The sequence below is a fragment of the Urocitellus parryii genome, chromosome 7 (genome assembly GCF_045843805.1).
Source record: "Urocitellus parryii isolate mUroPar1 chromosome 7, mUroPar1.hap1, whole genome shotgun sequence".
Classification (NCBI taxonomy): Eukaryota; Metazoa; Chordata; class Mammalia; order Rodentia; family Sciuridae; genus Urocitellus; species Urocitellus parryii.
Window position 1 is genome coordinate 55350660 of NC_135537.1, and position 26610 is coordinate 55377269.

Sequence of the window (26610 nt, forward strand, 5' to 3'; positions counted from 1 at the left end):
GGCTTCACAAAGCATGCACAAGCACTCCTGATGAAAATCCCACAACCTTTTATCTTTTATTTTTAAGGTATTGTTTTGTTTTTGTTTTCGCAAATATGTATCTTAGACTATAAACTCCCTTTGTTGAGGACTAGATACACTCAATAAAACCATGTCAGTTTCTGGCAGCAGGGTAAAGTGCCAGGGGAAACTTGGTCATAAGTCTGTTAAAGGTGTATTCTGTGTGTGTTTGTGTGTGTGCTATGTGTGGTGTATGCATGTGCGGGCAAACTTCAGCTACAGTTATAGAAGCTTGATTACAGCCTAAGCTTCTCTGATTCCCTGCAGATCTCTCAGTTTGCAGAATGATGGCACTGTACACAACAGTTGAGTGGTCTGAAACTTTAGTGTTTACTTTCGGCCTATGATATAGGTGCTATCTTGATTTTATGAAACCGATAAGCAAATCTTAAAATCTAAGGCACTCATAACTTCAAGGCCTTAATTTAAAAGAACCACCACTTTCACATATCCTAGACAAGTTCTGAAATAAGAAAGGTTGCTGTTGCTATGTTACATTGCATATTGTATTGGTTATGATAGACGTGAACTCTCTCAGCCTGAATGCTCCTCCCACCACTGTACTCCAGCAGAGTCTTCACAGTGGCAAAGAGAGTTAAGAAGAAAACAAGCAAAATGTTTGGATCATTGATATTACTAAGGGTTTTAGAAATTCCTTTCACAAAGCTCTTTTAGAAGGAAGACATCATTGAAGGTCACTGACATATTAAGTATGAAGAATAGCTTATTAATGCTCCCTTTACTGTAATCAAATCTAATCTTGTCAGCTAAATCAGAGAGGAAGTGATCAGTTTAGAATATATCAAAAGATCTGCATAGATTGAAAATGAAATAAAAATCCGTTTTGGTATCTGAGATGGTTAAAATGACATTCTAATTGCTCATGAATCAAATATCACAAAGCTTAGTGTGTAATTTTAATCATTGATGAGCTCCAGGTTAATTATCCTCATGGCATGCATGCAGCTTTTAAGCTCCTCTGAAATAATCTGATAACCATAAGCATGAAAACCTAATAATCTTCTAATTAGTCCACAAACATTAATGTTTACCTTTACATTTACCAATTCTGCACAATGTATACATTTGAAGGAAGCCAAAATGACTAAAATATAACCCCCTGGTGAAAGAAATGAAAAAGTCAGGAAAAGACTAGAGATCTGGAGGGAAAGCAGGGTGCTAAATACTGAATTAATGATGCTATATTAAAATGTAAAGTCTCAGAACCCAGAGAACTTTCCCCAATGATAAGATAATCAACTAGTCTTAGTATCTAGGTGGAAGAAGATTCACCTTAGCTATATGAATGAGAAAATCTTTCAAATGCTTTGTAAAGGAGTTTCTAAGATATATTTATAATTATATGAATTCCATTTCATCTTCATCCATACTAGAGTTTTCAGCCCACAAAAACACCTGCTAAAACTATTATATACATTCTGAAAACACCTCAAATGAGTTGTAGATAATGTGCAGTAAGTAATTTTGGCCACAAACCAAATGGACTCTACAATGTATTATCTCAATATATCTCTATATAAAATAGATACTTTATATTTTACCTTAAAAGAACTAGAAGTAACTTTCAAATAAGTAAAACTATTTCATATGAAAAAATATATCTCTATAAAAACTATGTTTAAGAATCCATTCCAGGTCAACCCAATTTGGTAGGATATATTATGTTATAATATTCCCATACAATTTTACACAAAATTTCCCATCAATTTCTTCTCAAGTTACATATGAATCAGAAACTAAGTCAAATACATAAGTCTTTTATACAATTAAGTTTACATTTCATTCAAAGCCAACAATAACAAAACTATCTAGATAGTAATACAGTACCTGAGTCTTAAATTTTCTCTGTAACTATTAACTATAACCAGAGCAATGGTTTTCAGTGATGGAATCACTTTAGCTTGTGCAATTAAATAGTCATTTAGATTAGTATGTACAGTGACACTGAATGTGATGCTAACTGATTTTATAGTTATCAATGTCAGATGAGGTTTCTCTTTTATCAATGTGATCCACTGAGGAAACTTATGCAAAAGTTTTATAAAGTCTCAGTATGAAGACCATGAAGATAACCATGTAACTTAAACCATTAGAATTCATTCCAAAAAGTCTGTGTAACCATTTAAGCTGGTTTCTACTTAGTCTTCACCTATTTCTTGTCTCAACTGCCAAACATTGTATTTTCAAATATCACCAAAATCCTCAAAAACTTTCAAAGAGAAAACCTAATATAATTTTAAAACTAAATTCAGAGCAATACATACCTGCTGGTCTGCTTAGAATGTGTGTACACATTTTTTGGTATTCTTGGTAATTCACAAGATCAGTGACTTTGATCATGTCAAATCCCTCTTTCGGAAATAATGGACAATATTCAGGAAAAAAAATACTTTTTTTTTTTTTTTTTTTGGCTCGTTCTGCTTGGCTTTCGTCTGCAGTCACTGCTTCCTAAACTCTGCTCTGCTAAGTGACCAAACCCACCTACAAGGAGCCAAGCTAATGAAAGGGGGTGCTTTCTGAACAATAGAGGAATTCCTTTGCATTCAGCAAGCAGAGTTCCCATTAGAACCCAAAATCAGAGAGGCCAGTTTTACCTCTGTTTTTTAATTGAGATTGTCCCAGCACTCCTCTACGGTCCAGTGAGACAGTGTTTGTGAAATGATTAAAAAGAACGTGATCTGATCAAGAGGACAGAATAATGGGAAAGGAATGCTAGGATAGCCACTCTGCTAAGGGCTGGGAAAGGAGACCAATGCACTCCTCAGCCTATTGTTTTTATTCTCATCTGCTCTTTATTCACCTCCTGACACTGCGAGTCTTCACTCAATTTTAAACAAGTTAAAAGTTGTCCACTTATGAGAGAATTTAGTAACAAGTTGCAAATTAAAAAAAAAAGAAAATAAATAAAAATCCTTGAATTATATCAAGTTTCCAAAAGGTCATCACTGTCTCTGCTGTGGCCTTTTCCCCATTCCAAATCCTCTATCAATATGTCATAGTGAGTTAGGCAAAGACAAAAGAGAGGCGCAGTGTGAAAACGGCACATATATCTAATCCTGACAAAGCAATGAATAGACCTTCACAAGTATAATTATACTTGTTTATTTGTTGCCACGTACAGAGAACTGATGAAAAAAATCCATCAAAGTGGTATTATGCAGACACCAAGAGCTTCTTTTCTTTGGTTGCTAAAGCCACATTGAGGCTTAAATTCCTTATTGTTAAATTCAGAAGAAAGAAAAAAAAAAGATTTTTGGCTGGACTTTTTTTTTTCTTTCTTTCTTTCTTTTTTTCTTTTCTTTTCTTTTTTTTTTTTTTTTTTTTTTTTTGCTTCAGTTGCTGACAGATCTTTTGTGTACCAGTCTGTATTAGTTCACACCGCTACCTCAGCTACCTCATTTTTACCCATGCTGGAATTCATAATTATAAACCACTGTACAGAAGCTTTTAAAAGGGTGTGGTGTGCTGACCAAGAGAAGAAGGTAGTGAAATAGTACTTTTCTCACAGTCTCTCTTTTGATAGATCAAAACGCAGGTGAAGTACCTGTGTGGAAGCACCGATTACGTCAGAATATATCTTTGATCTCAACCTTTAGAGGTGGTTTTCTTTAAGCAGGCTTTCTCTGCAATTTGCTTATTTTAGTAGATGTTTAGTATTTCATAAAAGATTGCATAACTTCTTTCCCATTGCAGTATTAAAAACATTAGCAAGAAGGAAGGCAAATATAAGGATGTCAAAGGATTGAAATTTTTAAGTAAAAAGGTTTCAAACCCAACTATTAAGGAACCATTATGTTTCAATAGACACTAAATCAAATAACTTAACAAAAGCACATTTTTAGAGGTGGGAAGGGGAGCCAAGCAAGCTTTTTTTCTTGCAGGATAGAAATATATCAAAGTAAATGCAATCTGCATAGTTAATGTTTGTGAGCTTTACAATTTAAAACAGAAAAGCTGTAATTTTTCTTTGCTGGCAATCTGGAAACACTCTGGAGTTAATTACAGCTGATTCGGAGTGAACCACACAAACAAAGACCAGTCTATGTCCAGACAATTATACTGCATTAACCAGCTTAGAGCTTCCTGCTGATGTTTCAGGGCTCTTCTGTTACACCCTTCTACCTTCCCAGCACGAGAGAAAATGCTTCTGCAAGAAGGAATTAATGAAGAGAACTGCAAAAGAATGTGTGACGACCTCTCCTGACATGGCAAAAAACTTTCCACCCATGTCATGACAAAGGGGAGAAGGTAATTAAGTCTGAATAGAAGGATGTAACCAAATATATTCAGCATTTAAAACAAGCACATTTTTAAGAAGGGAAAGTTTACAAAGACAAATATGAGTGTGCGAGTCACTAAGTCATTTTTCCCTGTTTCCCTCTCATTTTTCTCATTAAAATCTAAATTAGCTATTCAATGCAGATTTGTTTTCTTCTCTATAAATAGGGCCCTTGTGGTTGATGCAAGGTCTTCTTCTCCCACTTTGATTCTTTTTCTTTCTCTTTCTCTCATCCTACCCTCATTTTTCTCCCATTTTCACATCACTAAACCTATGTGGACTTTGTATGACAATTACATAGCATTAAACATATGTGTTGCAGAACTGAAAAGGAAAGATATACTTTACCAATGAGGCCAATAGCTCTTAATTTGATTAGTCATGGGAAATAGGAATTTCACTCAGTTTTCTTTAAAACTTTAATCAAACTCCAGCTACTTTCCTTAGAGAGGAATCAATAATCACTCTTTAACCAAATTACACCATTATATGACTCATTTTATTTGTTTCCTTCAGGAAATTTTCATAATCAGTGGGCAAGATGGTCCCAATACTGGAGCTATTGCTGTAAACAAACTTTGGTGCTTTTAACTGATCTAGTTGATTTCTAATTTTCATATTCATTCTAATTGAAAATGAATAGTTTGCATTGGTGTGAGACAAGGACATGAACTGTAATTATGTTCAGTGCCTCTTTCTGATTCTTTCCTTGATACTGTTTTGCTAGTATTCCAGCTGACATTGGGGCTTTCTAGTGATTGCTTCATTAAAGGGTAAGGATGTCCTAATCAGCTAAAGTATTACTAGAAAGCTGTTGTTTGCCAATATTGTGAGAATATACTGACTTTTTTTTTGTTCCTAAAGAAGAAAGAAATACCTCTAAATGCCAGTGACCTAGCCATACTTAAGAATTAATCATCTCCTCTATGCAAAGTAGGATTATTATTAAGTGACTATATGATTTCTTACTTTTTTGTCCCTAAATAAATACAAATCTATAAATCAACCAGGTATTATGTTTAAAATACATACAAGTACACTCCCTGAAAATACTAAAAGATTGCATATATTACCCTCAATTTTATAAGCATCTCAGTAATGGACAGAATCTCTTTCTCAGACCTCTGTCTTTTAATCCCTATCATATTTGAAACTTCCAGAGTATAATACTGATAAACATGAAGCTTTAACATGAAACTCTTTACTTTCCTTGGAAAAAAACATGGACTACATCAATCATTTTTGGAAATTTATAAATAACCGTTTCCATATGTTTATTTTGCTATTCTCTAAAATATAGTTGACTAATCTCACTGAAATGCACAACAGTCGGGGTGTTTAGTTGACAATGCTTTTAAACCACCACATAGGAACATTTTAAAATTAATCTTACTTGGTTTTATTAAGGTATATGTAATGACAATATTTGGTTTAAAAAAGACTTGCTAGATTAGTGAAAGCCCTTGCACACACATATTTATCTCATATACAGTGTGATGACAATATATTCTAATGTACATTTGTATTTTTCCTTCTTTGTCTATACATATGTAAAACTGATTATTGAACTCCTGTTAATAGGATATTTAAAAGAGAAAACAATTGCATAATTCTTTATCTTTCATCATTCCGATGAATATGATCTCATAAACAATATAACAATAAATATAACAGTGTAAGTACATTTAAAAAACATCATTCCTTGCAGGCTAAACCTACCATAATTATCTTCATAAAAATAATCACAGGTCAGGTATTCCAGCAAACATTCCTATTCCCTGAGCAATGATTGCTATGCTGTTACATGATTTCAAATAGTTTTAATGAAGAAAGCTATATTCATAATTCTTTAAATCATTACCAAGTGTCTCTTACTATATAATACTCTTGGAGTCTACCAAATACAAGTCTCTTTTTATATTCCATGTAAATATTTTAAATTACTTTATATTAAAAACCACATTAGGACTAGCATAATAGGGAACATAAGTGGAATGCCAAGTTTTCTTCTGGATGAAATATTGGCAAATTTATGTTTGATCACTAAGATTAGTTGGTTATTTTATTTTTATTAGGAAGATCCTTTTGTTTTGGGTTTTTGTTGTTGTTGTTTCTTTTTTTCTTTTCTCTTACTTTTTTTTTTCTTTTTTGGCGTGAAAGTTAATTTGACTGCTGCCCATCAGTGAAGTGAGCAATTCAGTAATTAACTTTTGTGTTTTAAATGTATGAACTTTAATTAGATTTCATTATAAACAAACAAACGTCAACCATAATTATAAGCTCCTTGGTTTACCCACATATTATCCCTTTTCAAACAAACTTGATGTCAGACAAATTAAAATCAAGCAGCCAGCAATTTTGAGTTGAATTTTACATGATCTACTGGTAACCTGATTACTTTAACTTCAATATCATTACAGGAAAAGTATTTCAGGAAAAATAATTACAAGAATTCCAACAGGAGACAAGCTTAATTGTATTGATTCAAAAGATGCATGTTCAGAGGAACCATGTTGAAGGAATAATGTTATCTCAAATCTACAGTTTCTATTAAAATGAAATTGTCCAGCATGAAAGAAGCAATTTAAGATTAGTGTCTGCAGAACTAGAGATACTAAACTAACTAAATAATTATCTGGGCCCAATTATCTTATACTTTAAGTAGCAAAATATCAGTGTGAAGCAACTACAAGGCATGAGGTTTGCAGGTTTATTTACTGACTGGTGTATCTATTAGGACCAAGAACAAGTGGAGCTGTCAGGACATAATGAAGGTAAATGATTAGTTAGCACCAAGGCTGAACTCTTCTTCAATGCAATAAGAGTTAATTAAAGTTTACCACCAAACATCAACCAAAGCAGGATGTTGATCAGGTTTCAGCATTAAGTGCAAACAGACAATGGTTGGCAGCAATTAGTGCAGCTATCAAATGACATGCAATGATAATTATACATTTAAAACAGCTAAAGAGCTGGGGGAAAAACTAATCAGCCTCTTTGATGACAAATACTCAAAGGGCAGGAAACAGGTATCAGATTATTTCACTTTAACACTGTAAATCAATAGAATTAAACAAGAAAAGGTTGTATGGGTACACTATCTGAAAGAGAACAGTTAACTGGACCCAAAATGAAATAAATCTGTTGTCATTGGTCTATCAAAGATAAGGACTTCTGTAACTAAAGAAAATAAGTTACTTTTCAATTAAAGTTTCAGAATGAGCTCTGTGTAAAGAAAGTTTAGCTTCCAGGTTTGGTGTAAACTCAACAATGTAGCAAGTATTTCACTTAATTATTGTTATTTACATGAAGTATTTACTTCCAGTCTACTATCAACACTGCTTTACACCTGAATGTTACCTTTGTGTCTTCAAATATTATCTCCCTGAAAAGTTTTTAGATAGAAGATTGAAATTCTTTTAATGAAAACACTTAAAACTTAACAGATATTATTACAGGTGTTCCCTTGATGCCATTCAAACCTGTAACTTCAACCTTGCTGAAATCAGTGGTCCTTCCTATCACATACTCCTTAAAATAGTTTTAATTAAATCAACTCATTCTTTTCCATAGTTTCTGCAGTCTAGAGCATGTCTCCAGAAATGTGCCCATCCTCATGACCCCACCTCCCCATTTTCCCAACTAACTCTGTTATGCTAAGGATTTGTACACAGTGTAGGCTAATCCCAATATTTCCCTGGAGCTAAATCTAAGCCATGGCCAACTCCCAGCACAAAAATGTCTCTCTCCAAAAGCCCTTTCGCCCCTTCAGCACTCATACACTCATTGGTCTTGACATTTTCACTTCAGCCATGACAAATGAGCTGATGACTCTGATGTGATTGCAGGGGAGGATGGCTTTATCTAAAGATATATCATTAACTCTCATCACCATCTCCTAATATGGCTCTTCTGGGTTCGTGCAATGTGTTGTAAAAAATTGGAGGAAAAAAAATTTTTTTTTCTTGTAAATATATGCACTATAGGTAATAAGAAAACACCTCCATCAAAAAGAGCAATGAAGCCTGAGTGAACAAGATTGGGCATGGGAGGTGGGGGTGGGATGTAACACTAACATTAACTAAATGTTGCTCTGGGGATTTAAGTAACTCCACTCAACCTCTGCCCCAGTGCACACCAGCCAGCTGACTGTCTCTGAAAGGTCCTCTCCCCTTGTTCCCCTCAACATGGGCGGCTAGAGCAGAGCATAATTTGCAAAGTGACACAAATGAAGTTTCTCAGATAAACATAGCTAATCAATCAGCAAGCCAGCCAATTTCTTTGTTTCTGCCCCAGTGTAGTACCTATTTTGTCTCAGACCCTTAATTTGCTATGTTATTAAGTCTCTCTCGATTTTCTTTAGCGTAGGGACACATTGTCAAAAACAATTTTACTCTGAGATCATTGTACTCTTCAATTAGAAATAAACAATATTTTCTGACTATTATGAAAAGTGAAACTCTTCAAGCTCTTAGAAAAGGAAGCCTTTTCATTTAGCATAAAGATCACAACCTTCAGGTTAAGTCAGAACCCAAGTTCCAGTTGCATAGTTCTTGTTATGTACACTATGGAGTTTACAGAGTAGATCCTTGTTATAACCTCTTCTCTCCATTCATCTGAGGACACACAGCCAATCAGAGTCAACTCTCGCAAAACAGACCGCGAGAAAGGAGGTCAGGCTTTGAGGTAAAGTGCTATTCACTCTTGGACCATGCAAGGAGCTCTTTATTCCTGTTCTTATTGGCATCAGTCCCCCTTCCTAGAGCAAGAACAAAGCCAAGTGCTCGTGTGAGGTTTATGAATAAATCAGAGGTGAGCCACTTTAAGTGCTGCCCATGATTTCCTTGTTGACAGTGAGCACTTAAACAGGCTTCTATGACCAGCAACTTCTGGCAAACCATAATGATTCCTAATCTGCACCCTGCTTCATTTCAAGAACTAAATGACCCACCCCAATTTTTCCTGCAAGTTTTCACCTTCCAGTCAATTTTTGTCTATCTCTAAGAGCTTAGCTTTACAATCCCAGAGCAGAGCACTCAGTCATCATAGGAACTAGAGCATCTTAAAGAGGAAAAGAAAAAAAGAAAAACAAAAAACTTCCTTGGCTTGGAAAAATGCCACAAATTTTAAAAAAATAATTAATTTCCTAGCATAAAAAAATAATTCTCATGTTAATAGAATAGAATTTTTAATACAGGAGAAGCTAAGCCAAATAAGGTAAAAAAAAAAAATGTGTTCTCACTAAAGAGAACACATGCATACACATACACAATCTCATCAGCTGCATTCTATACTTATGTGATGCTTCCCAGGAATTTCTATGAGCTTCACTTTCCTTATCAGTTAAACAAGGAGATTGGGTTATATCCCTTCTGACTGCAATAATCTGTGGTTCTAATATAAAAACCCATTTAGATTGCACTAGAAGATAGTTTTCTCCATGGAATTTTCCAAGACAGGCCCAGCTGTTTTTAAAGTTGTATATTTCTTTTCAGAAACAAGATTTCAAGAGAAAAGGCAGATTCTGGTAGTATAACAGACTGCCATTTTCTATGTATGTTTTTAATTATTATTCATTCAACAGATATTTATTGAGCACCATGGGGTTGCCAATAATATATTCACACTGTCAATACAGATGTGGTGCTGCCCTCATGGAGGCTGAAATTTATTTAAAGAAACTCTTAAATATCATGAAAAATGCTAAAATAATAATAATTTTTCTTTCAGTGAAAGATATCCTTATCCTGATCAGTATTCAATAAATGCTTAGACTTAACAAAATATGCCTCAAATGAACTATCAAATTCAGGCCCTCTTATAATGATTAGAACATAAATCATGCACACATTTTAATTTTTAAGAAACATTTAAACAAATATTATGAACCAAACTTATATAAATACTAAGAGATAACCAAATACAAAATTGGAAAATTACAGTCCAAATATACTTATATTTCCCTTATAAAATCTAAAAAATAATTATGTGTATAAATGTTTATCTAACATGTATAAAAAGGGAAAATTATTAAGAATAAAAAGAGTTTAAAACCATAACAGAAACAGATTTCAGTTTCTAGATGATCAAAAAATTAGCATTTATATAATTATTAACTCTTATGAATCTTACTATGGTTAAACCTGGGTAGTCCCCTATTGGATAATGCATTATTATAAAAAATATAAAGGATGCCAGGTGAAGACGCATAATGTGGCCATAAAATTTCCCAAGAAAATTTAAGAGTTCTATATCGATTACTGGATTTTTAATAGCTGTATTTCTTTCTAGGTTGGTATAAATTTTGGTCAAGAGGGCATTTCTAATGGTATCTATATTCCTTTCATGGCATATCAAAGTATCTTAATACCAAGTACATATAAAGGTGTTTCTACGACATCTAATCCAGTTTTGGAAAATCCTCTAATTCAAAGGCTTTTAAGCAGACTAGGTCAACTGTAAGGCTGAAATAAGTATTGTGGTCTCTTCTATTATTGTATTTAATGGACAGTCTGTAATCCTGAGTTCATGTGAATAGACCAAGGTCTAAATTATTTAAAAACTATTTCTGTCCTAATTTGCTTCTTAGAAAAATGAAGACCCAGAAATGCATTAAATATCTAGAAGCCCTTGGAACCCAACCAACTTGTGATGATGGAGTAGCAAATAATGATGTGGGAGGACTACTAACCTAGATGCCATCTAGGGACATGTCAATGAAAAAACAATATGAGAAGAAGGCCTACCTCTATTTCCTATCTGGTAGACATAGTCACTGCCTAATTCCTGTCTCTTTCTCTTGGGAGACAAGGAGAACTGCTACTCAACCCATCTATTTAGGTTTGCTTTGTCAAAACCTTATTAGCTGAACATTACATTAAAACCAGGAAAGAAAGAAGAAAGAGAGAGAGAGAGAGAGAGAGAGAGAGAGAGAGAGAGAGAGAGAAGAAAAGAAATTAAGGAACAAAAAAAAAGGACTGGATATCAGGTCCTATCATATTCACCTATTTAACATTCACAGCACCTTAGTCTTACGTAATTTCTTTCAACCTTGAGATATAGGTGGGAAAACTGAGGCTCAGAAAGATTGAATAAGTGGATAAGATCACCCATTATAAGAATTAAACTCAACTGTTTTATATATCTAACACAATTCCTGTTGGTCATTTCATTACCACCCTCCCCCCACCAAAAAAATGAAGTTGAAGATGATTTACAAATTTCTACATTTTAAGTTTATATAAATAAACTCATTTAAAAAGAAAAAGGAATCCAAAGTAAACAGAATCAAAGGTATGCCTGGCCTTGACTGTCATTCTTTCTGTACACTCTGCAGGCTTTAAAACATCACAACCTTGTCTTCATTTACTTTCCTTACACAGAACGGAAACTTTGTTCTTGTTCACACCATGTTCGTGATTATTAAATACATTTTAAGTCACTGAGATCATCAGTAGTTTTATGAATCATAGATTCTTTTTGGCCATTCAAAGCACCTAATGTAACCTCCTAGTTACCATAAAAATATGTTGAGCAGTCGCAGTGATAAGAGGATATCCAGATTTCACTTGGTTTCTCTCAGTAACAGAGAACTCACTCTCAGAGGAGACAGTATCACTCTTAAACAACCACTGCACAATTTGCTTTGCTTCTTTTCGTGATTCCATCAGCTTCATATTCATGCAACAAATCCTTTCCCAAACAGTCAATATGCTTGAGTGACCATTGGTACCTGAGTGACAATATTTGAGTTCTCACATTTTCACATCACCCCTACTCTGGTTAGTAAGTCAATTATTACTTTTCCTGAACTCAATAGCCCATATTTTAAAATAAGCTGACTCTAAGGCAGTTCTTAGGCTCTAGCATTTTGATAGCTTCTGGTTGTCTTTCCATCCTACTGGCTCTTTTCTGTTGAGATTACATTGGCCAATTCTTAGAAAATGAAAGCAATTTAATCTATGGAGGGAAATTTTCACAGATTACCACTATGAAAGTATCTAAGCAGGAAAGAGTCACCAACATGCAAAGAAGGTAGGTGTGTATGTGTGTGTCTATGAGAACAGGAGTGTTAGGGAAGATGAAACAGAATCGTATCTACTGAACCAAAAGAGATGATCCACTCTTATTCTCAACTCATAGGCTCAGGAAGGCTTAAGAATGAATTGCATCATTACTAAGTTAAGAGAAGTCGTATTAGAAAAGTATTGCCAGTTTAATGAAGATATGTTAGAAAATATAAACCTAACAATGATTGGGCTTCTTCAACTTATTCTTCCAAACAGGCAAATTTTAAGATTCTCTAAAAACATGTCTCTTGCAAAGTTTCCTTCTGTTTCTATTTTAGAAGTACAACCAGGTGGCATATACCAGCTCACATGTTCTTATATTTTAACATTGTTACAGCTATGGGTTTCCTTTCTTCTTTACAATGAAGGAAAATAATTTTATGGACAGTTATAAAATGCATATTTTAACCCCAAAGTCAATTTTCCTTGGTTATAATGATTTAGATATGAGGAAATATTTGCTGAATGCTTTCTGTTTTTATAGCTAGAATACAGTGGAACCTATAAATTTTGTTTTTAGAGGTATGTGCTCTGTGTACCATGTAGTAATTATCATCTGAGAACTATTGTATCCCCAGGACAGGCAAACATTAGAAATGATTTTTCATCTGATATATAATGATGGTGTATGCACCCCTGCACTGGAAACACCTACTTGGGACTTGCTTGGACCATCAGGGCATTATGAAATATTCACCAAATCAATATGCTCAAATTCTTAAAATTTTACTTGTCTTTTTAAAAAATCTCTATAATGTTCAAGTAGCTAATTTATTTGAGATGCTGCTTGTCAAGTGACTTTAACGTCAATGCCATTTTTCCAAAGCTGAGTGTGTACATACAAAAATGCCTCAAAATGGCAAATATTTTATTTCACTGACAAATCTTTAAAAGAGTAGGAGAGTAGAGAGCAGCCATTCCTGAGCTGAGGATTATACGACAAATGGGAAACCATATCAAACTTTCAAGGAAACTTGTGAAGCTTAGAAACCAGGGAATTAGCAGAATATCAACTCCAGCCAGATCACAAGGGGGCACAATCCTTATGCAAGAAAATAATGCCACTGAGCCCTCATTAAAAGCCCATTTTGTCCTTAGCCATCAAAGACTGCGAGTGCACTGAGGTCTTGGTTATATCGTCAGGGATAACTAAAACAAGTGCCAAGAGAAATTGTGCACTTTTAGTTCTCACATGTGTCCATCTGTTCACATATAAACATATATTCTGCTTTCTGTCTGATTACTAAAATCTTGATATCGGAATACCCTGGGCTTTTGCCCATTTCCTAAGAATGCAGACATCACATAAGCGACTATTAGCCCATGTGTGATCCACTTCCATGGTGGCTGGAAAACTGCCAGTTACAACACATGGTGCTTGGTTAACAATGTCTTAAAATATAAATGAATTTATTTTTTAAATTAACACATTCTTCTTATGGAAACACCTTAATAAGACCTTATTCATGTAAAAGAATAGCCTCCATGTGGATGTTTTTTTTGTTCTTTTAAGACTTTTTTTCAAGCATATCATAAAGTAAACCATAAAAGTTTCTGAAACAATCCAGAATTTCTTGACAAATTTTAAAAAGAACTCCAGTAAAGAATTTTGGTGACTATATAACAAAGATCAAACAGTTTTTCCTTTACAATATGCTATACTCGAGAGGCAACCCTTACACTTTAATTTACGTGAAAAACACTTCTGATTTCCCAAGTTTCCATATAGTCTTTATATAACAGTACCTCAGCATCTGAACCACGAAAGTGATGAGGCAGATGGAAGTTCTACAACCTGAGGACAAACCAGCTAGGTTAATAACTGGAGAAATCTCTCAGCCCTGCTCTGGGCAGCCTTCAATGGATCATGTTGTGGTGACCTCAAACCGGAAAGAGCCTGTTTAAAATGTATACATAAAAATAATTATCTACACTGCAATGATTTACATATATACAAAGGAACTGATTCCCACCTTTGAAAGTGTCTTAACACTTTTGGCATTTTAACTGCCCTAATTATGGTTGTAGAAACATCATTAAGAGCCCTGATCACATTGTCAACTGATAACCAGTTACAGCCCTAACTAGTGACAAGGGAAAACTGTACAGCAAATGTTTCCAAGAGTGAACACACAGTACTTAGACCTTTGAAAAAATACTTCCTAAAGACAAAATATACACTACATCGACAAAGCAACATGATGAATGTATTCAGAAGTTTATGAATCCAATCCTAAGAAAATAACTCTATCCTCTTCTGCTATTCCCTCCCAGGCACAAAAGCTGATAGACCACTTAAAACAATCAACATTGCCAAAATTCAGAGTATACAACTCTTTCCACGTGAAGTATTCCCCCACTTACATTGGATGGGGAAAAAATAAAGCACACTATATGTTCCACTGTCAAATGAATTAAATATTCATGCCATACTACTGGCCTCTTCTAAAATAACTGTTTTTTGCCAGCAAAGCGCTGGGAATTCTTGATACTCAATAGTCAATATTTGGCTAGCCTGGCATGTTTCTGAAAACTCTTCTACATACAAATGTCTGTTGATCATTCTCTAGCTGCACTATTGTCATACATATTACTTCCCAATGATGATGGAAACTCAGGGCATCTCATAAAGTTGCTGAAATCTGAGCCACTGCTTGTTTTCTCAAGTCTTGGACAAACATAACTTTAGAGAGAGCACAGCAGAGACATAAGAAAGAGACGCCTGCATTTTCATCTTCCTTTCATCTTAGTCATTCAGTCAGCCATTCAGGACCCTATTCAACAGAGCTTTTCATTATGCAAAAAAATGCTAATCCTTTTCCGATGCTTTCACACTTGTATAAACCCCCATTCCTTCAACTGAAAAGCAATTATATCAGTTTACCTTTCTGTCAAAAACAGGATTAATATTCCAATAACAGAATATCCTTTCTTTTCCTATCTTTTTGCTTTAGGAAACTAGAGATTATTAGTAGAGGCATTCTTAGAACAAGAATCCATTATTTCAAATATGATTATGTCAACCAATAGGTGGAAAGGGGAGAAGAAGAAGATGAAGAAGAAGAATAAAAGTCCTTCAGTTGCTGCAGAAACTCTTTTCTGTGACAGAACTGACCTTCCCTTTATAGATGCCCAAAGAGAATGAGACTCACTCTGGTCTATTAATCAGAAACAAATTATGAAAGAATGTAGCTGGACTGGTTGACACTATCCCATCTTGGGAGACTCAGTAACAGCCTAGTAACAATGTCCTCTTCATGGGTAATGAACAGCCATGACAAATGGGGCAGAGAAACTATTTATTTGCATATGCAAATTCCCACACAAGGGAAACATGTACAAACAAGTGTCATTGTAAGGTGGATTAGGCAAACAACGCTTTCTTTTTAGGACATTCTGCAGCCCAGAACATTAGTCAGCACAATTAAACCAGTCTCCATGGAGACTAATGAAATTTCACCATGGTATGAGTTAAATTAGATAGCTAGTTATGTGTTTCCACAATCCAACTTGAAATCCATTATTGTTTCAGAACAATACAGCAATTGTGCCTAGCTGATCTTTGCCAGCTCAACAAGCTCCTAAGTTGACAATTTGCATATGTTAATATAATTAAGCACTAATTACATGAAACTTGTACATATTCACATGCACTTTCCCTGGGCGCTTCTCAGTTTGAACCTTGGCCAAGTCTTTAACCCTTAGAATGGTCTTACATGGGGGGAAAAAAAGACAACCCTCTGCCTGTGGGTACAGCCTGTAGGCAGACACAGAAAGGCTCTTCATTTATAAACACAAAGCTTAACCTGGCTTCTCATATTTCTAGCAACAATGACAGAAAATATTTTGTGAGTGTACTAGGGACCAGGGATAAGGAAAATGAAGAGGGGGGATGGATTAGTCTTTAAAGGCTCAGAACAAGTATCTTCTCAAAGGAAGGCAATCACATTCATTTCAAGAAAATGTGAAGAATTTGTTCTCATTGACATTGTCGAACCTTGGGAAATGAAAATGGTTTGACAACAGAAAAATAGCAAGTAGAAAAGGGAAAAGGAGTCAGCAGCACCTAATGAGCTTTACATAAATATATGCAGAGGCAATTAAGCAATGTTAATTACTATGACAGCAGTTAATTGAATATAATTAGATATTTTAAGCCACTGAATAAAGCATAGTTAAGATTAATTTTATTGAGATTAATTGTAAATAAGGATAGATTAACTCTGTGTTTTGACAGGCATAAAAAGTAGTTCTGCAAATTAAGCAGGAGCATGGCCACCAGTCCAAAAATCATATATTATTTTAATGTCACACCTCAGAATCATCTCCTCAATAAACATGACTTTTCAAACCCAAACAGACAGGAATCTTGAAGAAAAACAAACAGCTTGCAGAGATTAAAGAGCCTTTTGTCCTTTTTCATGTGCATTTCTTTTAACAGACTAAATTAAGCGAGTCTGGTGTACGTTTTTTAGGAAGGAACATTTCACACTGAATGGAAAAAATGTTCTATCACATATGAAATTCGTGCAGCTGTGCGGAACTTGGTCCAGATGGTTTAAGACTATAAAACACGACCAAATGATAGACGGTAGGCCTTCCCAAGATTATGTGATAAAGTCACAATCTTTTATTTTGAGCCCCCCCTTATTTCTGCTTTGTATTATTTCCAATCAAATCACATACTTTCTTTTATAATTGTGTTTCTCCTAGAGCGTAAAAAGAAGCATTGTCCCTACTAAGTGCTAGAAACTAAATGTAAAAAAGAGAATTGAAGAAGGCCTCATTTAACAGATATCAGCCAAGTCACTCAGCCACAAAATGCAATGATGGCTATGACAACAATGTATGCAAATGACACCACTTGATTATTACTTTCACAAACAATGGTTTCTAAAAATACTCCTTAGGAATATGTTGCCAAATGAAAATCCCCCACCAATACTTTCACACCAAGCTAATTCATGCATACTCTATAAGAAAATTAACACAGTCCTCAAGAATGCTGAACAAATCACTAATAAGAATGGAGCTTCAATTGATTTTGAAATAAATCAATAGGTGATTAACATAATATTTTTAAAGCAGCAGAATATATATATATTACATAAACATATATATTATATTTTCAATACCTTTTAGCTCTTAATCGAACAAGGGCTTTACACTATTGAGCCTGGCTCTACACTGCCTCACAACTTCTTTAGGATGCCTTTAGTCTCTATAACGAAAATCCTAAAATGGTCTGTGAAACAAGACTACGACAAGCCATTCTGCAGTGAAAGATTTTAAATCATCCGGCCTCTTCTAATAGACTTGAGACTTATTGAGGTAGAAACCATAAAAAATGAAGAAGGGAAATTTAATCCCTGAAATATTGATTTGCACATTAATATCATATAGGCAGAGGGCAATTTGGCTTCGTGGAAATGACACATTGTCGACCCTTGGTGAAGTCAGAGCCAATCTAACTGCTGAACATGTCTGAATCTCAAGAGTTATTAAGGGCTTCCCTTCTTGCCTTTATGACTTTTCTTCAGCCTACCAATGCAATCTTAAATGTATTATCTTTAAGAAATAATTGTAAAACCTCAGGGGTTTTCCAGTTAATGGAAGGGAGGCCAAACCACATCAGATTCTGAAATGCAACATTAAACCCTTGCAATCAACAAAACCACCTCAATTCTCATCCATCCAGTGCAGGATCTAATATTGTTATTAGAGATAATCAAATTTCATTGTGTAAATTTAGGCTCATGGTCGGAATGGAAGCAGTAAATTCTGCAATATTAAACAGCAATTTTCTAGCCTCTATGTTTTCCTTTGCTGGTCTGCAGCATCTTCTAAAATAATCCAAGTAGCTCAAAATTAATGAACAGATTGGGGCTCATCTACTAAAAACTGCAAAAGATTACAATAGAACTGAACATGCTTATCTCATTTTTAACTTTAAGTGGCAACTTTCATTTCATAGACCCACAGCTCACTATCTCTGTCTAACCCCACAGTTGGTGCTATTGCTTTGACTTACACAGCTGGTTTACCTGACCTTTCTTTGTTCCTTGGGTACATTTCACTTTTCAGATTTATGGTATTTCCCCCATATTTCATTGACCCTATCTTCATTGCTATAAAAAAATGAAAACACTTGAATATGAGTTAACTATTTTTAATACAAAAGCAGCCAGCTATTAAATAAATACACAGTGATGTTCTCCCCAGTTTATGCCATAAATATTAAAAACATTTAAAAATAACTGTATAAACCTTATGATCCCTACACTGAAGCCAGGTGCAAGAGGTTAAAACAGCTGGCTAGCCATCTTTTATTTTTGTGTGCCTTCCTGCTGATTGAAACCTCAAACCTTGAAAACTATCAAATATTCCCTTAAGGATTTTTTTTTTAAAGGATGAGGAAGGAAAAAAAGAAAACCTTCATTCTTTTTAATATGCTTCTCAGTGGAGAAGAAAACTCTAAAACACAGTCAAAGAGGTAGTGAAATAATCCCGAATATCTCCTGTTTTATTTAGACCTATCCTTTCCAACAATTTCTATATACAATTGTTTTTATTCTTCAGTTAGAAAAGAGGAAAGAGCAAAAAGAAAAGAAAGAAACAAAAGTCTGAGCTTGCTCTGTCAGTTTTGCCAGTAAATATAAAGTAAAACAAGTGTTGATGGCACCGAGAGTGTTACATACCCGGGCTGTGTTTTTGCATTGCTCTCAATGGAAGCGATCGATGCCCGTGTCACTGTCGCGTCCCAATCGCAGCCAAGTCTCAGCTTTAATCTAAGCAACACCCGAAAAGGCAGCGGCAGCCGCAGCCTCTCCCTCACTGTTCCATCCATCCACCCAACTAAAAATATAATACTACATATGAGCTTTAACCACTCCACGTTTATAGGGATCAAGCCACTGAAAATCCAGGAGAACACAATAAAAAAAAAAAAAAAACCCTCCTGTCTCTTGTCTCTCTCTCTCCTCTCCCTCTCTCTCTTCCTCTCTCCTCTCTCTGTCTCTCCTTTTGCCATCTACATGATCCTTGATTAAACATGGAACAGAGTTAATAAAAAAGGGGGGGGGGAGGACTCAAGGAGAGGAAATGCAACTGTCAGAAATCGGGACGGCCAGATTTCCTGGTGAACCTGCCTCTGTCTGAGTCAGTGTCAATCCACCATCTTCAGCCACTGAACTTGTCTTTGGGTTTTTGTTTGGTTTTGATTGGGGCGGGGGGGGGGAGGTTGTTGTTGTGTGTGTGCTTTTTTTTTTTGGAAGGGGGGAGGGGAAAGGCAAGGTGGGGGCGGAGGTGTAGGGGGGAGAAGGGAGAATGTGTGTGTGTGTGTGTCTGTGAGCGTGTGTTGAGTGTGTGTGTGTCCCTGTGTGTGTAGGGGTCGGGGTGGGGGGGGGGTCCGTGTTTGCGATCTGAACCTTTGGTACCTACAAGGAGGGTGTCTCACGGAACGGTAGCTAAAACCTCACCAGAACCGCGCGGAAGTGAGGAGTCGCGGCCAAAGGCGCTCGCTGGAGCCTTCTTTCTGGGCCGGACCCCAACCCAAGCAGCCGAACGGAGCCCCCCGCCCGGATCGCAGGTAACAAAAGAAATACAAACCAGTACACCGTCTTCTGGGGGAAGGGGGACAGGATGGGGAACCTTCTGTAACTTGGTCATCGGCAGAGAAACTTTATACAATTCCATGAGAAATTTTATTATTATTTTTTTTTTCCGACAGAGGAAAAAAAGCAGAAAGAATAGGGTGGGGGTGTAGAAGTAGAAAAAGGCGAGACTCGGCGCATTCCAGCCCCTCTTCTTTTAGCTGCTCCGGCCGGAAGGCGCGCTTGGTGCCGGCAGAAGCGAAGGAGGTGAAGTTCATTTGTAGACATGGAACCCTTTGGGGGGGGGCGGGGGAGCCCAGGGAATGAATCAGTTCTCACAGCCCCTTAATACACACACACACACACACACACACACACACACACACTCACTCACTCTCGCGCACATGCACCCCTTGCCCTTTGCCAAAAAAAAAAAAAAAAGAAAGGAAAAGATTCTTAATCCCAAACCTCGAGCGTCTACCCTTTGGTCTAACGCACACCCAGCGACGAACTCGCCCCTAGCGAGCTGCCGCAGCCTGCCGGGCCCCCAGCCCCGAGGCCGGGCGATCCCGCCTCCTAACGGACCTGCCTTCCGTTTGCAGGCGTCCGCTCAGCCTAGAGCAACCCTCCGCGGAGCCCGCCGCCTCCTGCTCCAGCAGGCGGGTGTCTACCTGCAGCCTCTGCCCTAGCCCTAGCGCCTACCCCAGCTTCTTGGAACCCTCTGCCCGGTGCAGACGAATCCCAGGGCCTCCGTCAGCCCCGAGCATTAAGTGCCTTTCGGGCAACTTAAGAAGAGGGGGAGGGTGGGCGGGTAAAAGAAGGAAGAAAAAAAAGAGGCTGAATAAGGAAAGGGAGAGGGTAAATTAGAGGCGGGGGGGGGGAGGCTTCAATCCCCACCAACCAACATCCAAACTTTCGGAGGATGGGAGTAGAGGAAGAGTCGTTCCGATTGAGGTGAAGGGGCGTGGGGCAAGCGGGGATCCCGGGCAGTACCCGCGCGGTTGTGGAGCTGACAGCTTCCCCAAGCCACCAGAATGCCCCAAGCTCACGGTGAAGGCAGAACGCGAAAAGACAGGAAAAAGGAGAGAAAACCGCTCGGCCAAACGTGGATAATCTGCCACTTAATCCAAAAGTTAAATCCCGAAAAATCATCCCCCCCCCCCCAAAAAAAAAGTGGAAAATCAGGTCCCTTAGTGCCCTTTCCCTCCCTCGGCAGAGAAAATCCTTGAGCCAAATAAAGGGGGAAAAGAGATAGAAAAGGGGGGCAGAGCGGAAGAGATGGTCGGGATGAAGGGATGTGTGCGAGAGCAAGCAAGAGCAAGCGAGCTAGGGGCAGAGAGGGAGAGAGGCGGAGAGGGAGAGGGAGAGAGAGGGAGCGAAATATCAAAGATTGTGCAAGATCAGGCTGGAAAGATAATCGATACTCGACCTAAATTTAACACAAACTACTCAATAAAAGTTAAAGAAAAAACTTACTTTCCATTTCCCCTGCAGTTCCTACTCGATCTTCGCCTCTTTTTTGTTTTGCTTTTATTTTACTTACAGCTGATCACATCCAAGTAAAACGAGAGGGTTCATTAAAAAAAATAAAAAAAAAAATAAAAAAATAATCCTCGAACTTTATTGGGTGAAAATAAAAACGCTGGAGCAGAAAGTGGGGGGCATGGAGCGGTCCTCGGGGGTCCGGGAGGAGTTAAAGCATGTGCCGACCGCGGTCTCGCTGTTTGGTTGTGAAGGGGTTGGGAAAAGGAGGAAAGGAAATGAAAATCCGATATGTCTTTATTCTGCTAATTATTATCGTTTTAGCCCTGTTTAAAAAAATGGCTGATTAAGTTGAGTGCGCATGTCTTTGTGTGTCTATTCCCGATATGCACTCTGGGAATGAGAGAGGAGAGCGAGGGAGAGGGAGAGGGAGAGGGGGGAGAGAGAGGTGTAATTAGTGAGGTGATCAACATTCCCCAGACTGCAAATGACGCGCAGCCGGGACTCAGAGCAGCCCCGGAGCCTCGCGACTTCCAAGGCTCCGAGCGCTGCGGCTGGAGCCCGGGACAAGGCGACCGTGGAAAGGGCAAGGGATGGGGACCTCCGGGGCTCGCACCCCACGCGCCCCTACGCGCAACTCCCAAACTTCATTACACACACACACACACACACACCACCACCACCACTACCACCACCACACCAAGGAGAGAGGAATATAAAACAAATACTGCCTAAGCAATACCCTTTAACCATTTGAGATTTTTTTTTTTAATTTTAATGAGGCAAAGTAATTACTATCCGACCACAGATTTGTTTACTAGGGAGCTTTAAGCAGAAATATGAGTTAGGGTAATGAAGAGCTTTTCTCTGCCTAGTTTATTCAACTACGCACATGAACGCACTTTAATGGCGAAATGCAGGGGCCTAAGCAAATATGCAGATGTATGTAAATAAAGGGTGCCTGGCTGTGTGCAAACACTGCTCAGCCCAGTCTATTTCAAAGGAAGAATTGCACTCTGGATCCGCAGGCATTCTATTTAAACACGTCTCTTCGCTTGCAGACGCAGGAGAGAAAACCCAGGGCAAGGGAGATGGAAGTGGTTAGTTTAGTCAAAGTAAACTTCCAAATGAGAATAAGTGATGGTTGCAAGGGTGATACTATGGATACAGTTCTAGCCTTTATGTAATATTCTTGAATATTTTATCAGAATTGCATAAGTTCAATGTAATAGCTTTAAGAAGACTTAGGGAAAAAAACCTTTCATCTTTCGAGTCTGTTGAGTTATCTTTCTTGAAGCACATTATGATGAATTTTAAAACCCCACTACAGATCTCATTAGAATGAAATATACTTGGTATTTTCTGGTGCAAAATTTAAGGTGGCTGATTCTCATTTGAAAATCTAATTATCTCTTTCCAATATTACAGATGTGAATATGAGTGACACTTTCATTAAAAGATAATTAACTAAAACTCGGAATAGGCGTACTTTTAAATACCCCCTACTGTATATGGTGTGTGTGTGTGTGTGCCTGTATGTGTGTATATATAGGTGTATGTTTTGCTACTCAGTGTCTAGATACACTACTCACTACACCAGAGGTCACAAGTAGGCACCATTTATGTAATATTTCAAAAATAAGAATTGTAGAAAGAAGGAAAGAGTAACAAATCAAATGAGCTGAAAACAGGAAATACTTGCAATGTCCAGCTTCCTGGACAGGTGAGGCATCAGCTGCTTTTGAGTTGACAGGCCTTTGAAATTCTGGATTGCCAGGATCTGCTTCAAAACCTTGTCTTAGGCCTTAAGTGACAAATCTACCAAATACCAACAGAACGGTTTATGGCACAAATACTTGGAACTACAGAGACTGCAAACATGTATTTTTCTGGGCCTAAAAATCTTGATTTATCAGTGGACATTTAAAAAAACATAGGACTGATGCAAATGGATTAGAAACCAATCAAAACACCTGGAGGATAAAAGCATAGTCCTCAAAAGAGCAGACCTAGGCCCAGATCAGGAGAACTGGTTGCCTTCAGCAACTGGCTAAGGTTACAATGAAAGTCCAGAGGCTTGGAACATAGAATAAAACGTAGATATGGTCTTTATTAAGAGAAAAAAGCAAATCACCACCTTAGGAATCTGGAGTTGGTGTATGTAGCAGTGTTTCAGAAACCAGGGCTACTAAACATTAACAGAAAGAAAATTATCTACCTCTCCAAAGACTCCATTCCATTTCGAACTTCTTTGGGAAAGAAATTTCCTCAAAGTGGAAGGTTTTCAAAAATTTTTAAAGTTACTTGGTTTACAGCTCCACCTTTATAGAGCACTGTGTCACCAATTTGCTAGCAGTATCTGATTGCACCTCTGTGGGGTTTATCCATGTGCCTCAAAAAACATACATGTACACAGGGGTAAAATTTAAATTCTCTGTAACTTGCAAGTGAAAAAGGTGTTTATGTAGCGTTACTGTTTACTGAAAAACACCCCAGAGAGCAAACATTCTGGCTTTAAAAAAAAACTATTTGAGGTGTGTGCATAGGGAAGGGGGCTGGGGGCTTTTAAAGAGACTGAGGGGAAATAAAGGCAGGGAAACTTTCAGGTTCAAATCAGAAAAGATCAAGCCCTTTGCTGGAGAGGGCTCAGTGTACAAGCTCACTGATGGAAAAACCATTTCCTGTGATTGCAGACGGGTAAATGTGTATGATGAAGGAAACACCTGAGAACAATAAGTCTGTTTCAGACTCAGGTGAAGAAAGGGGTCTATTTCTGCCAAGGAAGAATAGGGAAATGATGATCATTTCGTTTTCAAGTTATTTCTTTGCCTTCTTCTCCCTGAAGCATCATTAATAATATTAATGTCATTAATGTCAAAACAACAAACGTCAAATCAGGAAAATCATTTTAAAAATTTGGTGGCTATTTCTTCTCTACATCTCCCATCTTTCCTTGGAAAATAGAATTTGTGTGTGTGTCTATGTGTGTGTGTGTGTGTGTGCGTGCGTGTGTGTGTTTCTCGGGTTGAGGAAAGCGGTTATTGAATTCTAAGTAAGAAAACAAAAGAAAAGAGGATTTTGTGAGTGGGGTGCCCACTTTTGTAATCCCTTCTGAAGCAGAGTATTCCCTTTCCAACGTGTGTGTGTGTGTGTGTGTGTGTGTGTGTGTTGTTTTTAATCATCTCTCTCTCTTCCCCCATCATCTTCTTTCACCTCTTTCCTAAGAAGAGAGGCTGGGGGTGAGGGTCGGGGGTTAATGGGCTAAGGGGAAGGGGCAGAGAGGGACTAGTGCAGAGTCAAGAGTTTCCTCCAGGGCTTGGCCTCGGAGCGCGCCCGCGCGCGGAGGGCTGCTGGGGAGCAGCGCCCGCAGGTCTGTGCGGGGTGGGCCGCGAGGCGCTGTGCGCGGCGCCGCAGGCAGGGGCGCGGCGAGGCGGGCGAGCCCGAGCTCAGCCCGAGGGCTGCTCCGGGGCGCGGCCGCGATCCGCGCAGCTCGACTTGGCTGCGTCTTTGCGCCACGGCCCCCTGCGCCCTCCTTTTCGGTCCCTCGCGCCAGGAAACGCAGCTGGTGCTCACGGGTCTCTGCGGACCCCTTGCCGTCCACCTTTGACCCAGTCTCCCAACCCACTCCCCCCTCCCTCCTCCATTCCGCCGTCCCTAAACTCTGCACGAACCCGCCGCAGCCCTCACGGAACGCTGGCTGCCTTTTATTTCAAAGTGAAACAAGCAGAGGGTTCCCCGCCGCACGGAGAACTTTCCCTACACCCTCTTCTGCACTTTCCAAAGCGACCCCAGCCGAGCCAAGTCCACTCCAGAGCACTCGGACACTGACACTGAGCGCCGAGTTGGTGGAGAACCAAAACGAGCTACCAGGTGGTTAGGTGTTGAGTGGTGGAGGCAAGGAGTGATTAACATTGGGACAAAAGGTAATTTCCACTTCTAGACTTTTTCCTTAGCGCATTTTTATTTCCCAAATCTACACCGAAGACACTCCGGGCATCAGAGTCTATCTAGTGAGTTTTCAGCGGTCTGTTCTTCCCTACCTCTGCCCTCCTCCTCCCCATTTCACTAATTAATACCCCACCTGCTTCCCCAGGTCCTTTCAGCTCAAAACCAACTCTAGCCCCAGGGGAAAAGGTTCCCAGTCTTTTGACCGCGCTTCCGGGTCTATAGATGAGCTCAGTTTGAAAGGAGGTATTACAAGATTTCAGTGTTAGGAACCCTTTATATCACCCCAGTCACTTTCAGATCCTCAGCCCCCCTCTTCCTTTCCTTTTTGTTGGGTCTTCTCCACCCAGGGGCTATTTAACAAAGGAGTGTGTTAACTAACATTTTTGTTTAACTCAGCAACTCCTTCCAAAACACACTTAAACCTGGAATCAATGACTGTCGTGTGTGTGTGTGTGTGTGTGTGTTTGTGTGTGTGTGTGTGTGTGTGTGTGTGTGTGTGTGGACAGGGGGTGTGGGCGGTGAAGAGGGAGAGAGTGTTAGAGTTGGCTTTGGGGGTGATGTATGTTAGAGAGAGATATGAAGTTGAGTGTGGATGGAAAAGTGCAGGGCTTGTTTGAGAACATGTCACAAATACATTATATTTACAATGAAATAATTCAAGAGATAATGGTATGTGTATGTGTGTGTGGTGGAAAAAAGCAAATCTCATTACTATGAACAAAGTGTATTTTTTTGAGAAATAACAAAAGGGGGGATTTATACATATGACATAACATGGAGAATTGACGCTCTCTTTGATGGTGAAAGTGAGCTAAAGGAAATGAAATTCAAAAAGAGAGAGACATTTTGAGTATGTATGTATGGATGTAGTATTTGTGGGCAGTTAAATCCATCCCTGAGTCCCTCCCCTCCTCCAGCCTTGCTCTTATCTCCTTCATAGTAGTCGTCTTTTTAAATCATAAAATACCATCCTCCTGCTCCAGGATGTCTGTCCTTCCATATCCATGTGTATTTCTCTCTTCTTAAAAGTCCATTTTTGGCTTTTACCATGGAGTAAATCTATTTAAGACCCCCCCCCCATGGGGGTATCATTATATAAAGTTAGACACAGGTAAAGAAAGGAATGGGGAAAGAGGGAGGAGTTATACAGGGTGTAAGG

At 38.1% G+C, this 26610-nt stretch overlaps 1 protein-coding gene and 1 long non-coding RNA gene across 3 annotated transcripts in view; one reads left to right on the forward strand and one right to left on the reverse strand.

Moving 5' to 3' along the window:
* Zfhx4 (zinc finger homeobox 4) overlaps positions 1-21602 on the reverse strand; it is a 178590-nt gene extending 156988 nt beyond the window's left edge. Inside the window, exon 1 of the mRNA XM_026383024.2 lies at positions 21498-21602. The gene's annotated coding sequence lies outside the window, so the exon portion shown is untranslated. The remainder of the gene's footprint in view (positions 1-21497) is intronic.
* LOC144255754 (uncharacterized) lies at positions 19573-20796 on the forward strand. 2 transcript variants are annotated; one of them, XR_013343921.1, is made up of 4 exons: positions 19573-19587; positions 19873-20017; positions 20159-20288; positions 20624-20796. It is a non-coding gene; the product is annotated as an uncharacterized LOC144255754 (long non-coding RNA). The 2 variants fall into 2 exon arrangements; XR_013343920.1 differs by lacking the exon at positions 19573-19587 and having other exon boundaries at positions 19836-20017.
* Positions 21603-26610: the final 5008 nt, after the last annotated feature.